Here is a 21648-nt window from a genome sequence, read left to right as displayed (position 1 = left end):
AGAGAGAGAGAGAGAGAGAGAGAGGCAGCCTGAGTGTGGGAGGCGCAGAGAGAAAGGGAGACACAGAATCCAAAGAGGCTCCAGGCTGTGAGCTGTCAGCACTGAGCCCGACGCAGGGCTTGATTCGAACTCACAAAGTGTGAGATCATGACCTGAGCCGTATTAGGAGGCTCAACCGACTGAGCCACCCAGACGCCCCTATAATTCAATTTTTAAATTTTTAAATAATTCCACATCACCTCCACTTTTTTAGATTCTAGTTGCATTAATTTAAACCTCAAATTAGCATATTCACATTCTAAATTGTTAAGATACTGTAACAGTAACCATTAAAGACTAAATTACCTGGCAAAATATTAAAAACTATGAAAACAGAAACAGAAGTGTTTTATATATTTGCAACCATGTATGAAAAATATGAAAATGATATGGGGCGCCTGGGTGGCTCAGTCGGTTGAGCCTCCCAACTCGACTCAGATCATGATCTCACAGTTTCTGAGTTTGAGCCCCACATCGGGCTCTGTGCTAACAGCTCAGAGCCTGGAGCCTGGTTCGGATTCTGTGTCTCCCTCTCTGTGTGCCCTACCCCCGCTCACTCTCTCTCTCTCTCTCTCTCTCTCTCTCTCTCCCCTTCAAAAATAAACATTAAAAAAATTTTAGAAAAAGGAATGTTTTGCATATTTATAATACCATTCTTGCCCTCAGAGGAGTTTTGAAGACATTATGTTTTAACTTAAATATAGGAGACCTTAGACTGAGATATATTTCATTTTGTCCCAGGACACTGCTCCATCAAAGTATCTTGTTGGAGATACATGATGTTATAAATAGTAATTATCGTAGTTTTTGGCAAATGAGTAAGAGTTGCTTTTAGTAAAATGAACTTGTTATTACACTGCCTTAACCAGAAAGGTGCTATCTAGTCACGCTACCACTTTTATAGATGGAAGGTTTATATCTATTGGCTAGAATAAATTATGGGTGTAAATTAAATTGTCAACCAATGTTTAAAAGACAGATAAAACCAAAAAAATTGTAGTTATTCAATTTAAGAGCACTAAAATACTGTAATGATATATTTAATTCAAGTTATATAATAACAGCTACCACTTATTTAGTACTTTTTAGGTGCTAGGCACTTTTGATATACATGGTTTATAACCTTCATCACTATCCTGAAAGATCTCGCTAATCCCATTTTATAGATGCAGAAATTAAGATTCACAAATGTAGAGAATTAGTCCCAGGGCCCTATAAAATACTAACGAAAGGCAAAGTCTAAGTTTGAATTCAGGATTCCAAGTCTACTATTTTTTTAGCACATACCAGTAATAACTTTTGGGCTAACTATACAGTAGATTAAATAAGAGCATTAAAATGTTGGAGCCCCTGTTTCATAGAAACTAATGTCCAGTGAGGCCCAAAATAACAGTTATCCTAGATCTAGGATTAGTACTTTGCACCAACAGCCATTTATTATCTATGTATCTTGCATTCTCCACATGCAGATAACAAGACTGACTACATTTTTTAAAATACATGTGAATTGTTTAAATTCTGTACTTTCCTTACATTGAAAAAACGCCTTTGTATGTTATACAATTATATCAGTCAAAACAAACTAAACGAAAAACATACTGGGGTAGTGCACATTGTGTATAGGTACACCAATTTAAACATACTTGTACACATATATTTTCTCAACAAAATTTTATAAAAACAGTGATGAGCAACATAAGCTATCACGTAGTTCCACTTTTGCTAACGTTAGCAATAAAAAAACCAGCAAGCTTTGGTTTTCCACAGTCCAACTAAGTGTAGATTACTGTAGTTTATTCTAGAGTATTCATTAGAAAAATAAGTTCTGTTTCTTTTAAAATGGTATCTTCTAACATTTTAGAAACTATATAGGAATGGAGAAGAAACTTTGAAAGCAAGTGATGACATGATGTTTGTTGTAAAGTCTTGGGGATATTTAGAATGTAAAAATTTCAAGGGCACAAGCAGCACTTTTTGGAGAATGGATAAATGGTAACTACTGCAGTGGGAAATTTGCAATCTGGAAGCTTTGAAACTGATAAGCATTTATGATCAAATAATACTAGTTCTATTTATAAAATAATTTGCAGATTGAAAAACAAAACCAATACTGTATTCTCTCAAATTTGTCTTAAATGCTCTGTCAAAGTTTGTATTTTCACAGAAGTGTTAAAAAAAATCGTTATTTTAACGAAACCAAATCCCTTACTTCAAAGAACTCGAATGTGAATAGTCAGCCATTAAGAAAGCATTTTAAAGTTGAGTTCTTGTGTAAACAGTCAGTTGTGTATGCAGGAAACAGAACCCGCTGAATACCACTGCAGATTTGACATTCCCGTCAAAGGACAGCTCCAAAGTCTAAGAGAAACGCAACTTCTGAAACTAAAGTCCTCAGTTTAAAATATCTAAGTAGTTTTCAGACTTGTTAATTTCAATGAAATCATCACTTCAAACAGCTTCACAATTCAACCAACAGGGAAATGGCCAGGTTTTGAGGAAGGCAGGGGAGAAAGCAAACCCATACAAACAATGACTTTGACAAAATTTTCACACACAGTTTAAAACAAAACACACAAAAAATCTATCTGCCAAAAACATCAATCACAAAGTTGATAAAGTCATTAATTTATAGCATAAATATCTGACAATTCTGAACTGAGGGTTCCATTGTTGATAAAGGATTCTCGAATCCTGAAAGCTGACAGCAGTAAACAACACGTCACAATGTGGACCGTTGACTGTTGGTTAAGTAGATAATCAATGCGTGAGCTGAGCTGTATCAGGCTTATTTTAAGACTGTTTGGACACCCTGAGTGTTCATTTTGGTTTCTGTACTTTCTCTAAAAACCACAGAGTGAACTTTAACACCCGAGCCATAAGAAGTAAAAGTACTGAGAGCAAGATGTTATAGCCAATCTCTTGAAATTAAATGGAGGTGGTTGGCAAAAGTATGCCTAGTTAGCTGGAATAAGAAATCGGCACCTCTCCCAAAAAAGGGGACAAACGGGCACACACGAATAGTAGTTGAGAACATCTCTGTTTGAAATTTTAATTTTTCTCACAGTACTCCAAAAGAGTGAAACAAAATAAAGTATAACTTTTTGTGATTTCTAAAATGTAGTATAAACCCTACACCTGTAAAGAATGAGAACCAGCCACTAAGGGAAACTTACAAGACAGAAAACAAGGAGGGTTCACACTTTGTTGCCACTGTAGTGGGTAGCTGACATGACTCAAGACTGTTTATGGGCCTGAGGCTCTCATTTGGGATAGGAAGCCATTCCCTTCTCTCCCTGCTAGAATGTTACGTACTAAGACAGCTCTAGATGTGGGCTGCCCCATTTTTCAGTCATGGGGAAAAGAATGTAATTATTGTTACCATACTGGGGAAAGCTCATTACCATGTCGATAAAGACCCAACTATTTTTGTCCTGGTTCATTTCTTTATCTCTAATCCAGCACCTACTCCAAGATCATTGTTTTATAGTCCCTTAGAAATATACAAGTAGATATAATAGAAAAGTAATCTGGCAAATAAAACTGAAACACAAGATATTTTTTAAATCATAAAAGTAATAAATATTAGAAAATTTAGAAAACACTAGCAAGTTTAAATTAGAAAATAAAACCATCATACTTTTATCAGAAAAAAAACAGGAAATACTTTTATATATATCTTTAATCTTTTAAAAAATTATATATATTTATTCTGGGGATAGTATTCTACATGACTCTTTTGTATCCAGCTTTTTGTTAAGTGAGGCACTGTGCATTTGTTGTGCATTACTTAACAACATTTTGAGAAGATTTCCTGTGTCAATAGTTTATCTCTTATTACACGATTCTTTGATGGTTACAAAATACTCAGCAGTAACTTCAGCATTCCCTCATTATTGGCTATTCTTTGTTCCTGTTTTTTTTTCACTATAATAAATTTGCATAAACCTTTGCAAACATTTTTGATTATTACTTAAGTTAAAATCTTAAAAGGACAAGGAAAGCCAATAGACAGTTTTAGGACTTTCCATACATACTGTTAAACTGCTCACCCCACCTTGGTTCAGAAAAGGAGATACATGCATTTCCCCACATTTGTTCCTCACAGAAAACACATCTGGTCAACTATCACTTGATGAACACTATTTCCCTACTGGGGTGTTGGTCCTCTTTGGATTTATAAGAACATTTTGGACATTAAGTATTTCAACACTTAGTCCAATGAGGACATATCTACAAAGCCCTGAATTTTAAATCAAATTTTAAAATATTTCAAGTCTGATGAAATAGCCCGTGTTGTTCACAGCCCTTAATTATATTGCTCGCGTGATACTTCTTTTAGCCACATTACTGCTTCAAGTGTTATGTGAGTTTGAAAATAAAATGACCAGCCACATGTAGTTCTGCTTAAAGATGGTGCCTGTAACACATGCTTTAATTTCAGCTTCCTCTGGGAAGTAAAACGAGAGTAATGACATTTGTTTTCCAAGGCATGAACCTCTAAGACTTCAGACAACAAGAGAAGTGGTGTTTTGTCAACTAAAGCACAATAACACAGGAGGAAAAAAGAGAGATGATAACTAGCAAAATTTTACACTGGAATGAGCATTCTGGGGTCTATTAAGTTACCAGTGGGAAAAGCTAAGAAGCAACCTAATATGACAATTTTCAAAAGACTGAGAAATTGGGGATAAAGGTAGGGGTCAAAATCAGGGGGAATGGTTCAAAGTCTGCTTAAGAACATTTACAGGTTTCTTTTTATAGAAACGACAGGCCAGGTTATGGGGGGCAACGTGCCTGTCAAAATTGAAATGTTAGCTAAAAAATGTATTTGAAAAATCCTTAAAAGCACCAATGTGCTGACAAAATGACAGGGTTTTAGGCTAAAATCGAAGGGAAAGGACGCTAGCCACCTGTGCTCTGATAATATTCACAAATTTAGACAAATGTAGCTTTCAAATAAAAGGAAAGAAAACCCATTGGAAACACGGACAAAAATTATACAGCTATTTTAGGAACTAGAACTCCAAATGGCCAATAAACATACAAAAAGTTATTCAGCTTCATTAGTGATCAGGGAAATGCAAACTGAAACCACCACGCAATATCATTACACACCCACCAGACTGGCAAAAATTAAACATTTGACACTAAAACGTGTCTGAGTTTAAAGAGCACATCGCCCTGGAAGACCGTGCGGCATTATCCAGTAAAAAGCAAGAAGAGAATATCCTGCGATGCAGCAGCAACACTTGACATACACTTAAAGAAACGTATACTCTTTAGGAAAGTGATGTGTAGATACAGTAAAATGTGTTAGAATGACAGTTTTTGTAGTAAACCAAAACTAGAGACTAAGTCAAGTGTTCAAAACAATGGGAAGGATGTATCAACAGTGGTACAACTGTATAGAGCAGTGAACTACAGTTATATATAATAACAGGGATGACCTGTACGGGTTAGAGGGAAAGCAACAAGATACAAAATAATACATACAGTTTTTTTCATTTCTATTCTATTTATTAAAGTTCAAAGCATGAGAAGTAAGCTATGGTGTTTAAGGATGTATATACACGTGGTAAGGAAAGCAAGAAAATGATTATTCAGTCAGGATAGTGGTTACCTCTGAGAAGGGGGAGCAAAATGGGACCTTAATATTGCAAGGTCACACTGGAGGCCTCCATGGTGCTACCACATTATATGAATAGTTACAAGAGTGCTAGCTTTGTAATTATTCATTAAATTGTGTGTGTAGGTTATTCTTATGTATTGCTTTGTGTCACAAGTAAAGAGTTTTCTTAACTCTCAAAAAACCAATAGGAAAAGAAGCAGATAGCTCATCCCTACATTACCTTTCCTTTTCCAGTCACTTATGATTTCCTATACTGGTCCTCTAACTTTCTTATTTTCTCTCCTATATTCCAGCTGTGTGTCTTTCTGCTCTTATTTCTGGGTTATTTTCTTACTTTTACTTCCCAACCCTTCTACTGAGCTTTTCATTCATGCTATAACCTTTTTAATTTCTAATAGTTTGGTTTTACTCCCTGAAAATTCCCTTTATATTTTTATTTTTTCTTGTCTTCCCCCACCTTTCCCTGAAATTCCCTTTTTTAAACACCTTACTCTTATTTGATGGATACACTATTTTTCTTATCTCTAAGCATAGCAACAGTAGGTTTGGGAGAAATTCCTTCTCTCTGCATATTTTCTATTGCCTCCAAGGTGGGTTCTTCTATTTTTTATTTTGATCTTTCATTAGAAGCTATCCTTCCTTTCACCCTATCCATCCCCTTCTTCTAGGCAGAAGGCTGGAGACCTCTCTCTGGGAAGAGCAAAACAGAAGGACCCTGGACAAGAATGCCAGACACAGTGGAGGGTAGAGGGATCTTTTAAAAAACAGGAGGATTAAGTGAGCTGTTCTATATCCAGTATCAATGTAATTCATGTGGCCTGAGGAACAGAGAGGAAGAAAAGACTGAAGGAAAATTAATAGTACTTCAAAGACCTGAGAGACAATATTAAACGGCCCCACATATGTGCAAATGAAGTTCCAGCCGAAGACTGTGAGAAAGGAGCAGGCAGATATTAAAAACAAAAAACAAAACAAAACAAAAAACTAAAAGGAAATTAGAATCCATGAATTCAGCATGGTCACTGGGCACAATCTTAAAAAAAAAAAAAATCAACCTTCCTTCTAGATACCGCAAACAATTCAAAAATGATATTTCCTGTCATTCATGATAGCAGCAAAACACAAACACATATACACGTAAAACAGGAATAAATGGGGGGAGGGAAGGGATGCAAGATCTCTGAGGGAAAACATAAAACACTGGTGAAATTAGGTAACGAAGATCTAAGCAAATGGAGAGACAGCCAACATTAGTTTTGTCCATTCTTCCCTGACCTGCAAATTCTATTACTGGTTATGATCCCAACAGGCTTTTTTTGTGTACAGAAACTGACAGGCTGATTCTAAAATTTACGGGAAATTGCCAAGACAGAGAAGATCTTAAAGTTTGGCTCTGTCTTCTGGGGGAGGTCTAAATGTCTTGAAAGATGGTATCATTCCTTTACCAAATATGTTAAGAGTACCAGGCATTAAATATATACAATGAATGCAGCTCATCCATGAAAACAGCAACAATTCTGGGGCACCCGGGTGGCCTCAGTCAGTTAAGGGGCTGACTTCGGCTCAGGTCACGATCTCACGGCTCATGAGTTCCAGCCGCATGTCAGTCTCTGTGCTGACAGCTCAGAACCTGGAGCCTGCTTCGGATTCTGAGTCTCCCTCTCTCTCTGCCCCTCCCCTGGTCGCATGCTCATTTTCTCTCTCTCTCAAAAATAAATAAAAACATTAAAAAAATTAAGAAAAACTGAAACAATTCTTCAACCTGTGGGTATACGCAAACTCTTCTTTCAGATGTTTTTATATACGCTCTTAGAGTTTCAAAATAATAACCTATATTGCTTGGTTTGTTCAAAAGCCTGAAATATATTAAACAAGTCACTGCTCCAAAGAACCAGCAAGTGAATAAAGGAATGTTAAAGGAAAACCAACCAGCTTAAGAAAAAAAAACTTTTTTCTTTGCCAAAGGCTTAGTTGGATGTGTTAACTCAGAATTACAGGTATTCTTTGATTTATGAGGTTCTCATTTGAGTACTTTTAAAAATTAAAGGTAAATATTCTGATGCCTTACAGCAAAACGAGAGGCTTTATTTAAGCAGTCATTAGAACAATAACGAGTTGGAGAAGAAGAAGTGAAAACAGAAGTCAATACTCGGCAATCACAATGCGGGGGGGGGGGGGAGGCGGGGAGGGAACGAAAGTAGAAAGAACTATATCCACCATTGGTCTTTCTGGGGTCATCTATATACACCGCTCACAACTGCCCTGAGGACCAGGACTTCCCTATGTGAGAAGTCAAGTCTTCTAGTTGCCAGAACTCTTTTGACAAAACACATGCATCACATCCTTTAGTTTTTGCCTCTAGTTATTTTGTTTTACAATTAGAATGTTAATAGTAAAAGGACATTAAATATTTAGTATAAGCCTGTTCTTAAATATTCTTAGATAATTTATTCTTTCATTATTAAAGTAGAAAGAGAAGATCTATTTCAAACAAATTGTGGCAATACAGAATTATTCAGTGTGCGTGACAGATAACATATGCAAATGACATATGCAAATGCCCTCAATTTTTATTATGAATTGAACTGAAACGTTACTTCTGTGGGCTTGACGTGAATCAAGTTTGTGGCAAAGAAAACACAGAGAAGGAAGAGGGGAAAAATGAATGCCTTTCATCACATCATGTCCTGGCTCACATCCATTTGATGCCTGTCCAGGATGACGTGATTGTTGAGTCATACGCTATTCCACTGATGCTGTGTTCAAAATGACAAACTGGTCTCTCAGACCTTCAACAGGAATCCAGAACAGCCACAGTCAAAACAGTATGAATAACAAAAAGGTGCCATGCAGGTGTTCCACGGGGGGGAAAAAAAAGCCTGAAACATACTATGTTTCAAGAATAACAGAACTTCTTTCCTTTTCATTACCTCACTTAATTTGTTTATTAATTTACAATTAATTGTTGCTGACTTCCATTTAATATGTGTCAGACACTGAATCAAATGCTGTATCACAATTATTTTGGTTACTTTCATCCTGGAGACATCTCTGAGAATGGGTTCTGTTACTATCCCCACTCTCAGGATAAGGAAAGAAGTGCAGGGTGGCAGCTCACAGAGAATGAGAATCCAGATTCTCAGACCTCTGGCAGAGGAGTTTCTTGACGGGATTCTGTTGCTGCTCTTTACTTTCATGACATATGGGTAACATTTCCTGTGGATACACTTTGAGGAGGTGGAAAAGCCATCAAAAGGCTCACGGCAGTAAGAGAAAATGTTAGCAGAAACCACGAGAAGGAGATGCTCCAAAATGTTTGCAGAAGGAACATGAATGTCCTGAGCGAGGAAGGAAGGATGGTGAACTAAGTTCTCAACCAAGACCTAGGAAATGTGCTGTGTACTTAGGATTGTAATTTTAAGATGGACAGACACAAATTAGGTTTTCATAAGGCTTCTACAGTCCATTGTAGGAGAGACATACAAGGGTATGGGCAGTTATAATACACTGATCACACTGCCATGGGAGAATATGGAAGGGTCTTTAGGTAGAGACAGCAATCAGGCAAGTCTACCTGGAGGAGATGGCATCAAATGCCAAACACTGGAAAGCCAAGCAAGAGAGGGAAGTTGAGGGAGACAGGATAACACGTACAGAGGTGTTTTGGTACACAGAGTAAGTAAGCTCTTCTGGGAAACTGAAAGGCACCAGAATAGGACCAACAAAAATATTAAAGAACATCAGAAAATTTTGTCCAACCAAGGTTCCAAAGTGACCTTTAAGTCATAGGTTAAACTTTATGAGGTGCAAATTTAAGACAGCATCTAGGGAAGGGAAGGTAATAAAATAGAAATTTTAGTAACACAGTGGTCCTAGCGCTATTTAGAATAGCACAGCATTCTAGTGCCCAGCAGACCCCCACCTCCACCCCACACTGACTAGAAATGGGCAACCAGAGAGATTTCAGATGTTCTACCACCAGCTCACTGGGGGACCACCAAGATCTCACTCAGCATCCCTAGACTTCAAGATCCCTCCGTTAATCCTAAGATAAAGACACTTACATTGCAGGGGACAGGATGCTGGACCTGGTAATTTTCTCAGGATTCTTTTAGTTCTTTTTTTTTTTTTAATTTTTTTTTTAACGTTTTTTATTTATTTTTGAGACAGAGAGAGACAGAGCATGAACGGGGGGAGGGGCAGAGAGAGGGGGAGACACAGAATCGGAAGCAGGCTCCAGGCTCTGAGCCATCAGTCCAGAGCCCGACGCGGGGCTTGAACTCACGGACCGCGAGATCGTGACCTGAGCTGAAGTCGGCCGCTTAACCGACTGAGCCACCCAGGTGCCCCCTTTTTTTTTTTTTTAAATTTTTTTAACGTTTTTTATTTATTTTTGAGACAGAGAGAGACAGAGCATGAACGGGGGGAGGGAGGATTCTTTTAGTTCTAACATCCATGATTCTCTAACTCAGTTACATGATGGCACATAACCAGGGACAACGACAACAACATGAGAACCAGTAACAGTAGTGAACACAACACGAACGACATGGGCATGAACTGCACGGGACCACTCAAGCCTATTTTTTTCAGTAAGTTCGTGTGAAAGTTTTTGGAGATTCACAACAATTTGAAGAAACATGGAGATGAACTGTAGGGTTTACAAATATCAAAACCATTCAGAAAAAGGGATGTCATGAATGCATAAAACATATGTAAATACCAGCCTATTTTATCATTTACTACCATAAAATATATACAAATCATAACAAATTCAAATTTCTCAAATTTGAGAAATACGCACACGCGGACTTACAGCTCACACATGGTACCACTGACAGTCGAGAGAAATGCAAACAAATGCAAAGATACCGTATTCAATCACAACTGCATGAAATTAACTGTAATTCATACTGTACTACCGTAATAATTTCACAGCTGCCTCATTTTGCTATTATCTTCCTAAAACACCATGTGCCACCCATCATCTCTATGTGAGAAGCTCATCTCTCCAATAAACCGTGTGTCACAGTAGAAAGTGAGGTCTTGTGGTTCCCGTGTATTTTTCATCGTGGTTTGTACAATACTGTAAACCTTGAATAACATCACAGAACCCACAGAGTACCACTAGCAATGCTGGAGGTGCTCCCAGGAAGCAGAAAAAGTCAGACATTGTAAGAAAAGTTGGGGACGCCTGGGTGGCTCAGTCAGTTAAGCTTCCAACTCTTGATTTCAACTCAGGTCATGATCTCACGGTTTGTGAGATCGAGCCCCACGTTGGGCTCTGCACTGACAGCAAGAAGCTTGCTTGGGATTCTCTCTCCCCCCGCCTCTGCCACTTCCCCACTTGCACTCTCTCTCAAAATAAATAAATTAAAAAAAAAAAAGAAAAAGTGGAAATGCTGAACTATAGATTGAGGTCTACGGCTGTGGTTGCCTACCATTTCAATACGTGTGAGTTCGGCATTAAGGACCACTGAAAAAAAAAAAAAAGAAAAAAGACAAGGCAAGGAAATTCATGAAGCTATCACTGCAGCTACTTCAGCGGGCACAAAAACCTTGTACTTTTTATGAAATGCCTTTTTATCTCATGTTGAAATGCAGCTTTTATGTAGGTTCAGGATTGCTACAATAAAGACATACCTATAGACCCCATTATGGTTCTGGAAAAAGTAAAGTCATTATACGACAACTTAGAGCCAAAGGAAGGTGAAGGATTTAAAACTAGAGAATTTATATATATACAATGGAATACTACCTGGCAATGAGAAAGAACGAATTCCTGCCATTTGCAGCAATGCGGATGGTACTGTAAGGTATTATGCTAAATGAAGTAAGTCAGTCAGAGAAGGACAGATATCATATGTTTTCACTCATATGTGGATCTTGAAAAACTTAACAGAAGACCATGGGGGAAGGGAAGGGGAAAAAAAGTTACAAACAGAGAGGGAGGGAGGCAAACCATAAGAGACTTAAATACAGAGAACAAACTGAGGGTGGATGGGGGTGGGGGAGAGGGGAAAGTGGGTGATGGGCATTGAGGAGGGCACCTGTGGGGGTGAGCACTGGGTGTTGTATGGAAACCAATTTGAAAATAAATTATATTAAAAAACAAAAAATAGTTAAAAAAAAAACAAACTAGATAATTTAATGCCAGCAAAGGATGGTTTGATAATTTTAGAAAGAGGTTTGGCTTAAAAAATGTCCGGATAACAGGAGAAGCAACTTTTGCTGACCAAAAGTCAACAATCAAGTTCCCAGACACCATTAAGAAAATCAATAAGGAGAGAGGGTGTCTGCCTGAACAGGTTTTTATTGCAGACAAAAGTGTCCTATTCTGGAAGAAAATGCCAAAAAGGAAATGTATTAGTAAGGAAGAGAAGCGAGCATAGAGGATGCGAGGCAGGACGGGGCAGGCTAATTCTACTTTTTGGTACAAGTGCAGGGGGGTTTATGAGCAGAGCTGCCCTTATCTATGCCAAGCCCCAAGCCTTGAAGCAAGAAGATAAACACCAGCAGCCAGTCTTTTGGCTGTGTAATAAGGAGGCCTGGACAATGAAAACCCTTTTTCCTGGATTTGTTCCACTGATGCTTTGTCCCTGTGGTCAGGAAGTACACCTTGACAGTAGGAACAGCCTCTTAAAGTTCTCTGTATACTGGACAATGCCCCTGGTCTCCCACAATCTCATCAGTTCAACATCAAAGATGCCTAAGTGGTGTACCTGCTCCAAACACAGTAACTCTAATCCAGCCTCCATATCAGGGAGTCATAAGGACCTCTGAAGCTGATTACACAAGATACTTTATGGAAAGAATTGTCAACACTATGGGAGAGAACCCTGACAGAGAGATCACGACTCTTGTCAGTCTGGAGGACACCACGGAGGATGGCATCGTTGTTACAGAAAAAGCCGTGAGAGCCATCAAGCCCAAAACGATAATTCTGGCTGAAGAAAACTGTGGTCCAGATGTTGGTATGCCTGACTTCACAGGATTTACGACAGAGCCAGTCAAGGAAAAAAATCATGAAAGAAATGGTGGATATGGGGGTGGGGGGGGGGAGGAAGGGATGAAGGGTTTCAAGATATGGATGTTGCAGAAGTTCAAGAGCTAACAGACAGCAGAGGAATTAACAGAAGACAACTGGCTGGAGATGAGTGTTTCCAAACCAGTGCCAGACACAGAGGCAGAAGAGACAGAAGCAGCAGTGCCAGAAAGTAGACGGACGTTAGACAATCTGGCCGGAGCATCCTGATGATTCAAGACTGCTTTGAACTTTTACGACAAGGACCCTTCCGTGATATAAGCACTGACACTAAAGCAAGTGGTGGAAGACGGGCTGGTATTACAAAGAAACACTTACTGATAAATGAAAAGGCAGAAGAGTCAGACAGAAATTATGAGGTATTTCCGGAAAGCTACACCAACTGTGCCACGTCTCCTGCCTCCCCTTCGGCCTCCTCTGCCCGAGACAGCAAGACCAACCCCTCTTCCTCCCCCCGCCCCAACCTCAGCATACTGAACATAAAAACAACAAGGATCAACAATGTTATGGTGATCCACTTCTGCTTAATAAATAGGAAATAGTCATCAGGCCGCACAGTTAATAAACTTATCTGTTGTGCCTGTGAGTGTCCTGGTGTGGAAAAATCTAGTAACTGTACTACAAGAACTGGAGGACAGGTTTCTGCATCATCATCACCATCTAAGTATTCAGTGTGGAGAACATCACAGGTAAGACCTGTATGGAACTGGTTAGCCTATCCTTACGTATAGGCATTAGGCGAGGGATACTTTTTTAAGATGTATTTGAAAGAGAGAGAGAAAGCACAAGTGGGGGAGGGCCACAGAGAGAGAGAGGAGCGAAAGAATCCCAAACAGGCTCCCCACTGTCCATGCACTGTCCAACACGTGACTCGATCTCACAAACCTTGAGATCATGACCTGAGCGGAGATCAGGTCAGAAGCTTAACCAAGTGAGCCACCCAGGCGCCCTGGCAAGTGATGTTTAATATACAATTAACAATGTGTTAGTTTTGTTACCATTTTATAGCTTTGCTTTCAAAGAACAGCATTAACATACAGTATGTGTCTGTCTCTTTCTCTCTTGCCATCAGAGAAATAGAATATGAGCCTATCATCACAAATTTGTTTTAATGTAACGTTTCCAATACTGTGTTATGAATATGACTGTGATACTGAATGCCACTAAAATTTTATAACCAGTCATTCATTAGTGTGTAGGCTAGCCTACCATGAAGCAATCTTATCAATTACGCTGGCCTACTATAAAGACATCACATTGTTGCTTCTTCATTACCAATGCACTAATTATGATACATGCAAAGAAGCATGAATTTCTTTTTTTTTGCATTAACTTTTCATTTTCATCGTGTAGTGTTAGTAACATATAAAACACCTACCTTGTTCTGTATCATATAAGACAGTACTGATGTAGGTAGTGACAAATGATTCATCTTGTAAACAGATGATGTACACTTATGATACTGATAAATACAGGACAATATTGTAAATATGTTTTCTTAATTGTTAAAGATTTTATTTTTAAGTAATCTCTACATCCAATGTGGGGCTTGAACCTACAACCCCAAGATCAAGTCACATCCTTTTGATTTTTAAAAGGTGGCTTATGTTTTATTTACCTTTATGAATCAGTAATTTTAGGCTAGCGTTTTTCTAAATTATAGTTTGATGATGCTCTTGAAGATAAACATGAGCAATCTTTAAATTACTTTCCTGTGATATAGTACTTAGCATTTAAATATTATATTTTGCTACTTCTCATTTGGGGAATCCAGGCTTTAAGGAGACTAAGATAAATTAGACATGAAAAAGAGAAAAGCAGACTCCTGACACAGTCTTCTATATCTGTAATTGTGTAAAACTCTGGTTTTCTCTAACATGAACTCATTTTTTTTTTTTTTTAGAGAGAGAGCACATAAGTGAGGGGAGGAGAGAGGCAAAGGGGTAGAGAGAGAAACAGAGAATCTTAAGCAGGCTCCACAGTCAGTGTAGAGCCAGGGCTTGACCTCATGACCCTGGGGTCATGACTTGAGCTGAAATTAAGAGTTAGATGTTCAACCAACTGAGCTACCTAGGCACCCCCCCTAACATGAAGCCAGTTCTTGAACTTCATTTCAGTTTGTCCTGGTAGTGCACAGGCGAACCAAACAAGAACTACATCAAAATAATACAATCAGTAATCAATACTAAGTATTTACTATGTGTTATACACCAGTCTAAAATACATTATAAGTATTAGCGCATGCTAATCCATAAAAATTCTCATTTTATTCAATCCTCACTACAACCACTTGAAGCAGATATTATTATTATCCCCCAATAATCAAGCAAACTGCAAACTCAGAGAAATTACCCATCCAAGGTCAAAAAACTAATAGGTTTTGTAAGTAAGTTATAAATCTAGGAAATTAAAACTAATAGTTAGCTTTTTAATTCCTCATATGCTTTAGCCCCATTTTTTGGATGAAGAAATTTAGGCTCAAAAAGGTAAGAAAATTTTATGAAATAATGCCACACGACTAGGAAACAGCTGTATCTGGATCCCAGATGAGGCAGACCACTGTGGATGCCAAGCTGTTAACAGCTATGCTAAACATACGAGGTTAGGCCTTTAATAAAAGGCAGATTATTGCAAGGCACGCACTGCAGGCTTCAGAATCCCGAGTCTGGATTATCAAAGTTACTGTAAAAGCTAGAGATAATTGGCAAGTAAGTGACTGAGCTATATCCACTAGGTTAAATGACCTACAAGCTATGCTCAATCAAGGCACTGGGTCAGGGTCACTGCTTCACAGTTTCCTTTCCCTCTCCCTTACAATTCCATGGCATCTGCCATTTCAAACATGACACAGCCTCCTAATGTGTTCCTGCCTAGGTCCCACAGACCTCAGACCCTCCATCTGTACACAGCAATCTCCAGAAGAAAAGATGAGACAGGACAGAAGAGGAAAATAGGCCCCTACCCAGCTACTTAATGAAAGTCAGTATTTTTGCCTTATTGTAGTTCATGATTTTCCCATCTATCATGCCATCAATACTTGAAAATAATTTGACAAGAGGCCTAGGGCCTTGAAGAACACATAGGAAAAACGTTTTCTGTGGTTTTTTTAGGAAGTTATAAATCTAGGAAATTAAAATTTCCCAAATTCGAACAATTTCTGGATTACTAGGAAAAGATCACCACCAAAATACTTTTCAGATCCAAGGAGAAACTAAAATGAAACATTCTTATAAGATGTTAATAAAGTACAACAGCAGGGTGCCTGGGTGGTTCAGTGGGTTAAGTGTCTGACTCTTGATTTCGGCTCAGGTCATGATCTCACGATTCTTGTGACTGAGTCCCATGTTGGGCTCTATGCTGACAGTGTGGAACCTGCTTAAAATTCTCTCTCTTCCTCTCTCTCTCCTCCTTATGCTCTTTTGCAATCTTTCTCTCTCTCAAAATAAACTTAAAAAAAAACAAATAAACAAACAAACAGAACATATGGTACTAAAATGTAGCTTTTATGCAATACCTGAAAAACCAAGAGCTTTATTTTGTAGAGGACAAAGTCTCAATTTCCTCACTTAGCAAACACAGCTACCCCCAGTCTGTGCACAGTGTGCCTCTCCAGGTTGAGCTCTTTCTCCTTTAAGTACACACTGCCGTGTCAGCTTTCCACCTCTGTCCTCCAGCCAGGTTATCTGAATCCCTGTGTATCTTCTGCCTTGTGGGTCTGAGGCCTGGACCCTCAGAATACAGGTTGCCTGATAGCATTACCCTGCACACAATTCTTCAGTATTCAACTCTAATATCAGGGCCTCCGTGAATGTTTAAAATTCACTTGTAACTCCAACATTAATACTCACGTTGCTTTTTTCGCCATGTGTGGGGAAGCACAGAGTAAGAAAAAAAACTTGACTTGCCTGATGTGCATGCTCCCAGCTGTGGTCAAACAAAGTGACATTATGCCTTCTTGCTTCAGTTCTTATACTGTAAACAAGTGTCCTTTCAGTGGTACATTTAGGGCCATGTTGTTTGCATTTTTGTGCTTTTTGTTGATTTCCCTCTTTACAACGCCCCCCAAGCATAGTGATGAAGTGCTTAGTATTCCTCAGCAGAAAGAGGGTTTCATGTACCTTAGGGAGGACATGTATCACACAAGGTTGGATCAGGCATGATTTAGGGTACTGTTGGCTATACGTTCAATGTTAATGAATCAAGGATATTTATTAAATAAAGAATCTTTAAACAGAAACACATGAAACAAGATTGTATAATGATGGGCTGGCAAACCTACTATGACCAGAGGCTCTCAGGAACCTAACTTCATATTTCCCCTAGGAACAATAGCTCAGTATTTACTAATTCAACATTCACTGAGGTTACTGTAGAACATAACAGAGTGAAAAATGGGAACAGCCTATATATCCGTCTGATGAATACTGTACAGTACCTATTAAAAAGGATGATGTGGGTTAGGGGTCAGCAAATTTTTTTTTTGTAAAGCGCTAGGTAGCACATATTTTAGGCTTTGCGAACCATGTGTCACATATTTTTGTTTCTTTGTTTTTACAACCCTTTAAAAATATAAAAGCCATTCTTGGCTCATGGCTTCTGAAGGGCTGGGTTTAGCTTGTGGGCATTAAGATGCCAGCCCCTGATGTGGTACCTAGATGCATTATCCCTATCCATCCATTATCTATATCCATTATGTTTATCAGTGCATCTATTCATAAATAATATATATATATATATATATTTTTTTTTTTTTGCAGAATAGTAATTGCTTTTCCTTTTAAAAAAATTCCAAGAGCTCAATTTAAACATTTTATATAAGTATAGAAAGAGAATGGGTCTTACTATATTTGTACATATTTTTATATAAATGCATCTTGGAAAGTATCCAAATAATTACTTTTCTCTCCATACATGCCATCCTAGTGAAATTTTATACAAATTCCTTATTATTGCTGAGTAAGTGGGGGTTGGGTGGGGGAAGAAGCCTCGTAAGTTTTTATCTTCTTAGCTCTCCAAATCTTTGAGAAAGGATGGGGAGAGTCAAAAATGATCATACTGTCTTTCTGTGGTGTTGGTTACAAAATGATAGTACAGTTTTTTTAAATTTTTTTTAACATTTATTATTGAGAGACAGAGCGTGAGTGGGGGAGGGGCAGAGAGAGAGGGAGACACAGAATCCTAAGCAGGCTCCACGCTCTGAGCTGTGAGCACAGAGCCTGACATGGGGCTTAAACACACAAACCACGAGATCATGACCTGAGCCGAAGTCAGATGCTTAACTGACTGAGCCACCCAGGTGCCCCGATAGGAAAGTTTTCTTTGGTTGCACTGCTCTACAGAAGACCCGCTTCCCCACTGGCACCATTTCCCCCACAACCCTAAGGATGGCTGCTCCTCTAACTACTTCAGTCTGAGAGACTCAAAACCAAGAAGAGGGATCAGAAATCTCCTCCCTCACACAACCACTGCTGTTACTCTCTTCCCATGGTGCATCACCCCGCAGGTGTGGGGTCTACACATGCAGTAGGTTCATCTTTCCATCCCCTAGTTCTTCCAGCTGCCATTTCTCACTTTAGAGAAGTCTGGAACCTGACTCTCTTCCTCTCCATCCTGGTACTCATGACTATCCATTCTTTGGTGATTCTACTCACACCCAGACCTCAGTTTTTTGCTTCACATATAGTGGTCTAAAATACAGTGTTTCCTAAAACAAAATCAAGTATTTTTTCACCTCCTAACCCAGGCCTTTCCTATATAGTCTTGTTTCCTTGCCTTCAAACTTCATCCCTCACCATTCCTTTTATTCATACATTTAACAAATATTTATGGAGTACCTATCCTATGCCAGGTTCTGGGTTTAACTCTGTGAAAAAGATAGCCATGGTCCTCTACTCTCAGAGAACGTCTAGAATGGAGGGACACAGAGACAAGTCAACAGGTGGTTGCACTACAATGAGATAAATGCTAGAATAAGGAAAATGTTTGGTGCTGAGGAGAGGCCTGTAACCCAGATGCTGTGGCGGGGGGAGGGTTTCAAGGATGGGCTTGCTTGGGGATATGATGTTTTAGTTGGGCTTTGGCTACTCAGGAAGAAGAGCTGGCTCTATAGGTGGAAAGGTCAGAAGTGGGCTGAAATATAGGCAACAGCATTATGCAAAGGCACAGAGAAAACAAAGAGGGAAGGAAAAGCAGTTTGGAAAGGTTACACAATGAAAAGCTTACCAGGTCATCAAAGTCCTTATAAGCCACAGTAAACTGTTAGACTATCCAGAGGCAGTGAGGATGCTGAAGTGTTATAAACAGGGGAATGATCTGATCATTATCTGTATGTCTGACAGCTTTAGCTGCACTACAGAGTGCAGACTGAAGATGACAACAAGAGAGTCAGTCAAGATGATGTTGCACTTAGCCAACTACAAGGTTACAGCAGCTGGAACTTAAGGTAAGAAAAGGGAAGTTACTAAGTAGATGGGTTTGTGAGGTATCTGTCAGTCACATCTACAAGCCTTGACAACTAAAATATGGGGTTAGAGGGGAAAAAGGGGTAAGTGGGGATTATGTTCAGATTTCTCCACTGGGGAACAGGACTGACCAAGTACTGTAACTCAGGAAGCATGGCATGGAATAAGCTGATGCATCACTTTGAACATGGAAGACTTTGGAAGATACTCAGTAGCTGATTGCAACTAAGAGCCAAGATGTCAAGAGCACATGTCTGACCTAGAGATACAGAAAATACGGGTGTCTGGTGCATACAGACACACTGTAATGGATGTGTCAAAAGAGGGTAAGATTATTCAGGGAGAGGGAGAAAGTAAGAAGAGAGCCCACGACAGAGCTTGGAGAAACTCTAAAAGGAAGAGGAACTTAAAGAGGCCAGAAAGGTAGATGGAAGAAATCTCAAGAGTACTATGTTAACAAAACCACAGGAAGAAGCCATTACCAACAGGATCCTGGTGTGGGCTGCTGCACAGTGGGTCACTGGACGGGTCCACTGAACTAAACAAGAAGGTATCTGGTAACCTTGGAAAGAGGTCAGTGGAGTGCAGACAGAAACCAGTGATTTTCCAAGCTCAAACAGGTGCCTCATATCTTCCAAATGGCTCTCACATCTAACCCCAGATTTCCTTCTCCACTGCTACCATTCCGGTTCATGCTTTTATTCCTATTTGCCTTGACCTTTGTCAATGGCTTATATACCTACCTTACTATGTAGTCTTTTTCTGCAATGTCCTCTTCCTTAAATAAAACACAGCAATATTTAACATGTTCTACACATGACTGCCAGAGTGATTTTTTTAAGATGCAGCTTCAAACAAACCAATCCTTAGCTCAGAAAAGCAATGGTTCTCCTTAGCAAGGGTACTCCAAGGGTACTCCTTAGCATGACAAAGACTTCCATTATCTTGTTCAAATCTGTGTGTCCAGCCATCTTGCCTACACTTCTAACAGCCCATGCTCCACACACATGACTTTAAAAAATGCTAATCCTAAAAACATTTTTTTTAACATTTAAAAAGTCAACATTTAATTATGGGCATGTAGGTGAGAATAATTTCTTCTTTATTTAAAAAAAAAAAAAAGAAAAGAAAGGTCCACAGTTGTCCTTTATTTTTCCTCCACGAGTAACATCTGACAAAGAACTGTCATATAACACAGATACTTCCTGTTGTGTTATGGCATGAAATACATAGCTTAAAGAGAGAAAAATGCATTTTATAAATACTAATCTTTTATAGAAAACATATCCATCCTATTATCAGCTTAGTCATTCAATTAGGTTCTTAGCTAAGTAAAATGACAAGGAAAGAAGACAAGAGATAATGGCTTTGCTTTTTGTTTTGTTTTGTTTAAGGATTCCTCTTACCAGCCTTGCAGAAGCTATCCAGGGGTTTCTAACTGGAAAAGGGAGCTTGTACACACAATGTCCCCCTTATCCACTGTTTTGGTTACCTATGGCCAACTGCAGTCTGTAAGCAGATGATCCTCATGCTGATGTATCATCAGTAGGTCAACAGCAGCCTAACCCTACTGCATGATGCCTGTGTCATTCACCTCACTTCTTCTCACGGAGGCATTTTATCCCCTCACATGATTGTAAGAAGGGTGAGTATAGTAAAGTAAGGTATTTGGGGAGAGAGAAAAACCACACTCACATAACTTTTATTATAGTTTAGTGTTATAACTGTTCTTATTAATTGCGGTTGTTCATTTCTTACTGTGCGTTATAAATTAGACTATCATAGGGATGTCCCTTACAGGAAAACATTCTTTTAGGGTACCATTTGCAGTTGCAGGCATCCCCTGGGCATCTTAGAACACATACACTGGGGCTAAGGGGGGACTGCTGTACTGCACTAAGCCAGCAAGTGTCCTAGCTTTCCAGTTATACACATGCTTATTGCAAGTAAGTATATGGGTCAAAAGCCATTTAAGATTTTCAGATTAGTTTTAATCTAAACAGATCACAGAGGGCTGTGACACATCTGAATGATGTGTTGAAGATGACCCAACACATCGAGCAGGTTATGTTCTTTTAGGCAGAGCTGCATCCATCACAACATTCCTATTCCTTTTTGTTGTTGTTGTAGTTTTCTAAGATTTTGCACAATCACATACATGGACAAATAATGCAATGCAGTGATGACAAAATATGCTTACCAAAGATGTTGCCCTTTTATAATTTACCTGCTAGCTTTTGGTACATTATAATACATGAATAACTATATGTAAATATATGTGTGTATTATATGAGGATATATAAGTGATATATAAATGCAATGATCCCAGGATCAATCATCAAAAGATTACTGCTCACTTTATAAATCCTACACCCAAAATAAATGGTATTATGAAGAATTTTACTAAGATTGATAAAGAAAAATTTACCAGTGTCAACTTAAAATTTCAATTACAGTTAATACTTAGATAACTT

General features: G+C 38.7%; 1 protein-coding gene across 7 annotated transcripts in view; it reads right to left on the bottom strand.

The window, feature by feature from the left end:
• Window positions 1-21648, bottom strand: part of NR3C1 (nuclear receptor subfamily 3 group C member 1) — a 124126-nt gene that overhangs the window by 49463 nt on the left and 53015 nt on the right. The window lies entirely within an intron of this gene.

The sequence above is a fragment of the Panthera pardus genome, unplaced genomic scaffold (assembly GCF_024362965.1).
Source record: "Panthera pardus isolate Hobbes unplaced genomic scaffold, ASM2436296v1 HiC_scaffold_2, whole genome shotgun sequence".
NCBI classification, from domain to species: Eukaryota; Metazoa; Chordata; class Mammalia; order Carnivora; family Felidae; genus Panthera; species Panthera pardus.
This window is presented reverse-complemented; position numbering and strand designations above follow the sequence as displayed.